At 34.8% G+C, this 6,016-nt stretch overlaps 1 long non-coding RNA gene across 1 annotated transcript; it reads left to right on the forward strand.

The window, feature by feature from the left end:
• The first annotated feature begins 715 nt into the window (after positions 1–715).
• Positions 716–3,220, forward strand: LOC144710278 (uncharacterized). The gene is made up of 2 exons (XR_013583247.1): positions 716–1,059; positions 2,939–3,220. It is a non-coding gene; the product is annotated as an uncharacterized LOC144710278 (long non-coding RNA).
• The last annotated feature ends 2,796 nt before the right edge of the window (positions 3,221–6,016 follow it).

A 6,016-nucleotide genomic window follows, 5' to 3' on the forward strand; every position in this document is an offset into this window, starting at 1 on the left:
TGCCATGGCCAAGCGCACCGCACACGCGGCCACAGCGAAGGCCGCGAGCGCACGCGGCACGTGCGGCGCAAGCCCAGCCAAATGTCGCGCTAGGCCGCAAGAGGAGAAATCACCATGGTCACGAGGTTAGTGTTTTGTTTCATTTCAAGAAAGCGCAAGTAATATATACTTGTTTGATTTTTAGAAACAAACAATATGGGATTTTACGAATCCCATATCTTAACCACCCACGGGCCGGGCCAGAGATAAAGAGAGAGTGATCGTGGCCCGTCGGGCCGCGATTTAAAAAGGAAGAAGTATAAACGCGACCGGGCTTCGAGCTAACGAGGCCCGAAGCCCGAATTGAAACGGCCTCAACTTAAGAGCTACGTTTTAATCTTGACCGTCGATCTTCCTTTGGAAGATCGAACGGCCAAGATCTTATTTTACACTCTTTTCTCCTTTCTTTTATTTTCAGGGCGACAGCTAAGCACGGAGTGCCACCCTGGACGAATCAAAGATGTACAGATGGACGTCGAGGCTGAGGTGGCGTCGCTGACAAAGCAGGTCCACCGGGACTTAAGAGGGTCCACGGCTACGATTTAATCGTAGCCGTTGAACCCTCCAACGGATGATCCGATGACTGCGGATCACCGAAGGCCTGTTGGTCCCCCCCCTTGAAGCCCTGATCGACCTCGGCGACCGGATTCCGGAGAGAAAAACTGGCAAATCACCGCCGAATCGCCTCCGAAAATGCAGAGGAAAGGTCCCATATCGGTCAGGATGGTCTTAGGACCACTCCTGACCTATAAAAGAGCAAAGAATTGTAAAGAAACGGATCTTTCGCCGCCGAACTGAATGCCCATTTTGAAATCAAAATTAACGCCGGAGGAGAAGATCCTCGGCCTGTTTTTTTTGTTCTCCTTTGTCTCTTGGTCAACGGCTGTGACAGAGCCGCGACCTGAAGGGAGATTAGAAGAGAGAAAGGAAGCAGACAGAGAAGAAAAACTTACCTGAAGGACGACCCGGCCAAGGAAGGGTTAGGAGCCGCCGGCGATCCCGAATTGGCGCAGAAATCCGGTCAGTACTTGATTTAGATTTCTTATCATTCCTAATTCCTTTAGTTCCCAAAAAAAAAGATTAACTAATCTCATCAAACTCTTACCTCGAAATCGAGTGAAATCGATTTCGAGTTAAACATACAAAACAAAACTTCCGAAACCTCTCTCTCCGACATTTCGTCAAACAACTGATCTGCAGTCCTTGAATTCGATCTCCTTAAATCGGTTTAAATATTTTCGACGGAATTGAAAATCTCTAAAAAGTTCCCTAAAATCAATGGATATATAATTCCTACAATATATCCATATCCTAATAAAATACATTAAAACTTCCCTCTCGTTCCTTTCTAAAAAACTATAAAAAAATGGATATTTTCTTTTAGGCATTTCTACAAACACTTGAAATTCAATATTGTCTTCTGTGTTTTCTCATATTATTCGACCTCTAAAAATTCTATAAAAAATTCTTAAAATCACTAATCTTCTTCCTATACCCATGTTTAAAGTCTTGAGGTCGAAATAAAATCAGTAAGGATATTCTCCTTTATAAATCACCCTTAATTCCCTCCTTATTTTTACTTGGAGATTACAACAAACACCTAGTTGTGTTTGTTAGTCGTGCTACTCATTAGTTAAGTCTAGCTCTAGGAACCCAATCCCTGTGGAGACGACCTTACTCGCCTCTATACTTACCTGAGTAAGTTTATACAAAAATATTTTCATTTGATTGAAAGGGAGATAACAACGAAAATTTAAACTCATTTTCGCCTTTCATCACAATGCACTAAAATTTTTAGATTTAAAATTTTCTTATACAAATGTATTAAATTAGTGAAAATACTCCTCATATTCCTGGAATAATAGCTTTTCTGAAAATAGAAAACTGTAGAAAGTCAATGTTGAAAATTAGTGTTTCAACTCTGTCAATGCACTTGCATGAGTTACTTGATTATTTTTTAATATGGGGTTTAACTATATTTTTATCTGTTTCATTTTATTTGAGTAGAATAAATATTAAATCCAATTAGATAAAAAAATTTAAATTATTATCCCACTCTTTTGATCCCACTTGATTTAGTTTGACTGAGTCAAAAATTTTCCAGAAAAATCAATCCTAGATCTTTGTAGATTTGACCTGTGCGCACCATCATACTTGAGGTTTTACATTTGATTAAGGTTGGAATTTTTAGTCGACCCACAAATCATGTGTTTCAATGACCTCATGATCGCTTCCATCTTTAGTCCCTTTAAATTTTAATAATCTTAATTAAAATTTTCATTATTTGAAAATATCTTAAAGATAGAGCAAAAAATTTTAGACTATTTAAAAAATGCCTGAATTTTTATGTTATTTATCGGACTTTGTTTTATCAAAAATTTTACTCAGGGATATTTTTTTCTGTACTTAATCTCTTTACAATAGTGAATTAGTTTGGTTATAGATCTATAAGGTTGATAAATCTTCATTTCACATCACATTATCATTTATTAAATGGTGTTTGATTGACATACAATGATGTATGATAGGTTCATGCACGTGTCATGAAAATATCAAGCCATAACTTGACGAGTTTTACATGTTTACCTTTTGGTGAAATACCATTTGTCCTCATGTAGAATGAATATACTGATTACATGCAAATTACTGGAGAAATATTGTGCATAATCATAAATAGCTGCATCTAATGTCCATGTCTTCATGTTATCGTGCTTTAAACTGATTCAAATTGCTTTTAGTGTGATTTAATGATTTTTCTATATTTTCTGGAATTTTTACATATTTTTTTGACTTAAGATTCATGAAGACATTAATTTACAACGCAAAGGTTACTTTGGAATTATAAATTTTCTGGAATTTTTTCTGTGTTTGCTCAAATTTTCCCTCACCATATTTTCAGAGAAATTCCTTTCAAAACATGGAATGCAAAATGAGTGGGAAACAGCTGGAGGATAGGGAAAATGAAGAAATCAGATGTCTATGATTCACGAAAATTTAAACCTTGATATCTTAAGATCTGATTGTCGGAGTGACCTGAAATTTTCAGGGTAATTTTGTCTTTTCCTTATCTTTCCAACCATTGGTAGGATTTGTAAAAAATATCTGGACGGGGGGAACACCTCTTTGAATTAGTCAAAAACCTAGTTGGCTAGGAAGCACGCATCAAGCGTTTGAAGTCAAATTTTTTCTGCATTTCTTGAGTTAATCTAATGATTTTCTTCTTTCCCTCCTGATCTTCTTTTTGTCTTTTACCAAAACACCGAGCATGGACAAAATATTCATGATCTAGGGGAGTTTATTATGGGGAGAGCATCACCTTAGTTCAATAGGGCAGTCTAAAATTAGAAAAAAGATAAATCATCTACCATTTTGCTAGGATGACATTTAGAGTGAATATATTGTTAGCTATATCCTATAGAGCACTTCAATTCAGTTTTCCTTCATTATCTTGCCTCCCACAAGGTAGAATCAAGATCAAGAAGGGGTAGGATTTCTTTCCCTCCATTTCTTCACTTAGGTATTGACCCTTCTTGGGAGGATCAAGCCCTAAGCACCATGACTATTCTCATCATCCATTCAGGTGATTTGCATCTTCGGGAGAAGGTTCTGGTCACTTGACCTCCTTCTCTCCTTTTGCATCCTTTTTCTATTTATTAAACATCCATTTCTTCTTGCTTAATTCATATTTCCTAGAACCATAAAATAGATTAATATTTTGAGGACAGTTGACACCCTGTGGATGTACTCTCTATAATTTTCATATTTTGAAAAAGGGAATTTTATAAATTTTATTGCTTACGCTTAAATCCAATGACACAATTAAACTAGAATTTAATCACACCATTTTAGGCTTATCAGATACTCCTATGCATGTGTAAGTTACATAACTATAGCCCGATTAAGTCTTTTATGTATAATAACATGACTAGCCACATATGAGCTTCTGGAAAACTTATCCTAATCCACCTTCAGCATTAGTAAAACATATCATTAGGCATTTTACATAATATACACTGAATTAAATTTTATTTTTCATTTTAGCAGAGTTACATTGTTCATATTAGCATACCTATCTGATAGGTAATTCATGTGAAACTGATATTCTGACATCTAAACAAGAAACTGTTCCCATTGATTTGAATCATTCTCTAAGGTCCTAAATAGAAAATACTACCAACTTTTGGCTACTAGTTATCCTCTCCTTGAACAATTAGATAATTATTGGATGAATAAAGGGTTAAAATGAATGATTAAGTATCCTTAAAAAATCCATTTTACATGATTGCACAAATATCACGAGACATTGACATCCCTTTTTTATTTAACATATAACTCATATGAAAACTAAACACCAAACTATATTAAAACAAACCCAACAATGTTTCCCCTTGTGATAGATTCCATCATGCATAAATTTAAAATGAATAGAGGCCAGTAGAATGAAATCTACAAAAAATTGGTTTTATAAAATATCTAAAATTGAAAAAATTTCCTATTCACAACTTCAGAGGAGTTTTTTAAAAGATGGTCTAATTTGTAAGTAATTTTTGCAGTAAAGAAGGAATCTACTTCAGAAATTTTTTTTCATTAAATAAGTCCTTCCATCTCCATTTCACAGGATCTCAAAAAAATTATAAAAAATTATAAGCACATGATTCAGAAAAAAAACATAATAAGGTGTCTAAGAAGAAGCTAAGGCTCTACTTAACTTTTGATGTCTGTTGAACAAGTATATTCCATTGGATAACCACCTTAAAAACTTCAACAGCTTGAAGCTCCACACATTGAGTCATGTCATTATAAGCATCAAAATTAAATTGGATCAATGTTCCACAAATGGAAGTTATAGGGTGGACATCCATAAAGTTGAGCAAAATCGTTTTCAACCTCCAAAATAGTGTATCATCAAAGCTTCACCAAGTCAATTCAAAATCATTATCAAGATCCCAATATTTTCAGATAATTTTATAAATCATTTTATGGGGCTGAATTTGACTGTCGAGCATGTTCCTACATAACATATTTGATTATTGAGGAGATAAAAACTGATGAAATGTTGGCTTTAATTGCATTACCGAAGGCAAAACCACCTCTGTCACCGGTGAGATTGCCTCCTGCATAAATGATATCAAGAATAACTATTGAGTATGAGAGTACTTTGGTAAGATAGATCAATATATGTGATCTTTGTAATTGGGTTGAGTAAGAGTGAATCATGACAATGCCTAATCAAACCATAGTAAATTTCCATATTTAGAGATTTTGATTCATTCAAGGACACACTAACCTGGTATAGGGGATAAAAGAATGATGACTTCCATGGGTGTTATGCTTTTTTTGTTACTAATTTAAAGCGTGGTCTCATAATGTGTGGTAAAGGATAACCAAGACATTCCATCAGAGTGTGCTGATCTAGGGGTGAGATGATGTAGATCTTCATATGCATGTTCAGAAAGCATAAAGTCACTTTTTCCTATACAATTATGTTCAAGAAGCCATCCCGTTATCCCCAATTTGTATCAGAAATATCAAGAGTTCTACATCATATGATAGATCAGAAATATGAATTGTCTAGGGAATTGATTTAATATAAGCCACCACATATAATAATGAGGTTTTTGTGGATCAGCACAAATTTTCAAGTTATAACTATCTGCTCTCTTTTAAGATGCCATCATCTTCAGGGTATATCATTAAAGAATGATTCTCCAAATGGCTTAAATTACAAGGTTTAATATGTGTGTTACAAATGTGAGGTTTGGTCAATGTGAATTAGTGATTTAGATGAAAAATTATAGCAGCTATGCTCTCATAATCATCTTATTAGGATGTACTTTACCATGTTGACTACTTATAGCTAAAAGGATGAAACATGAAGCAATGAGTGTTAGAGATAAAAGATACACAAACGAAAGACAATATTTGTTTATCTACCTTTGGCTCTATTTCACACATGTGAATCACTTTGATCATAATA

The sequence above is a fragment of the Wolffia australiana genome, chromosome 12, assembly GCF_029677425.1.
Source record: "Wolffia australiana isolate 7733 chromosome 12, ASM2967742v1".
Classification (NCBI taxonomy): Eukaryota; Viridiplantae; Streptophyta; class Magnoliopsida; order Alismatales; family Araceae; genus Wolffia; species Wolffia australiana.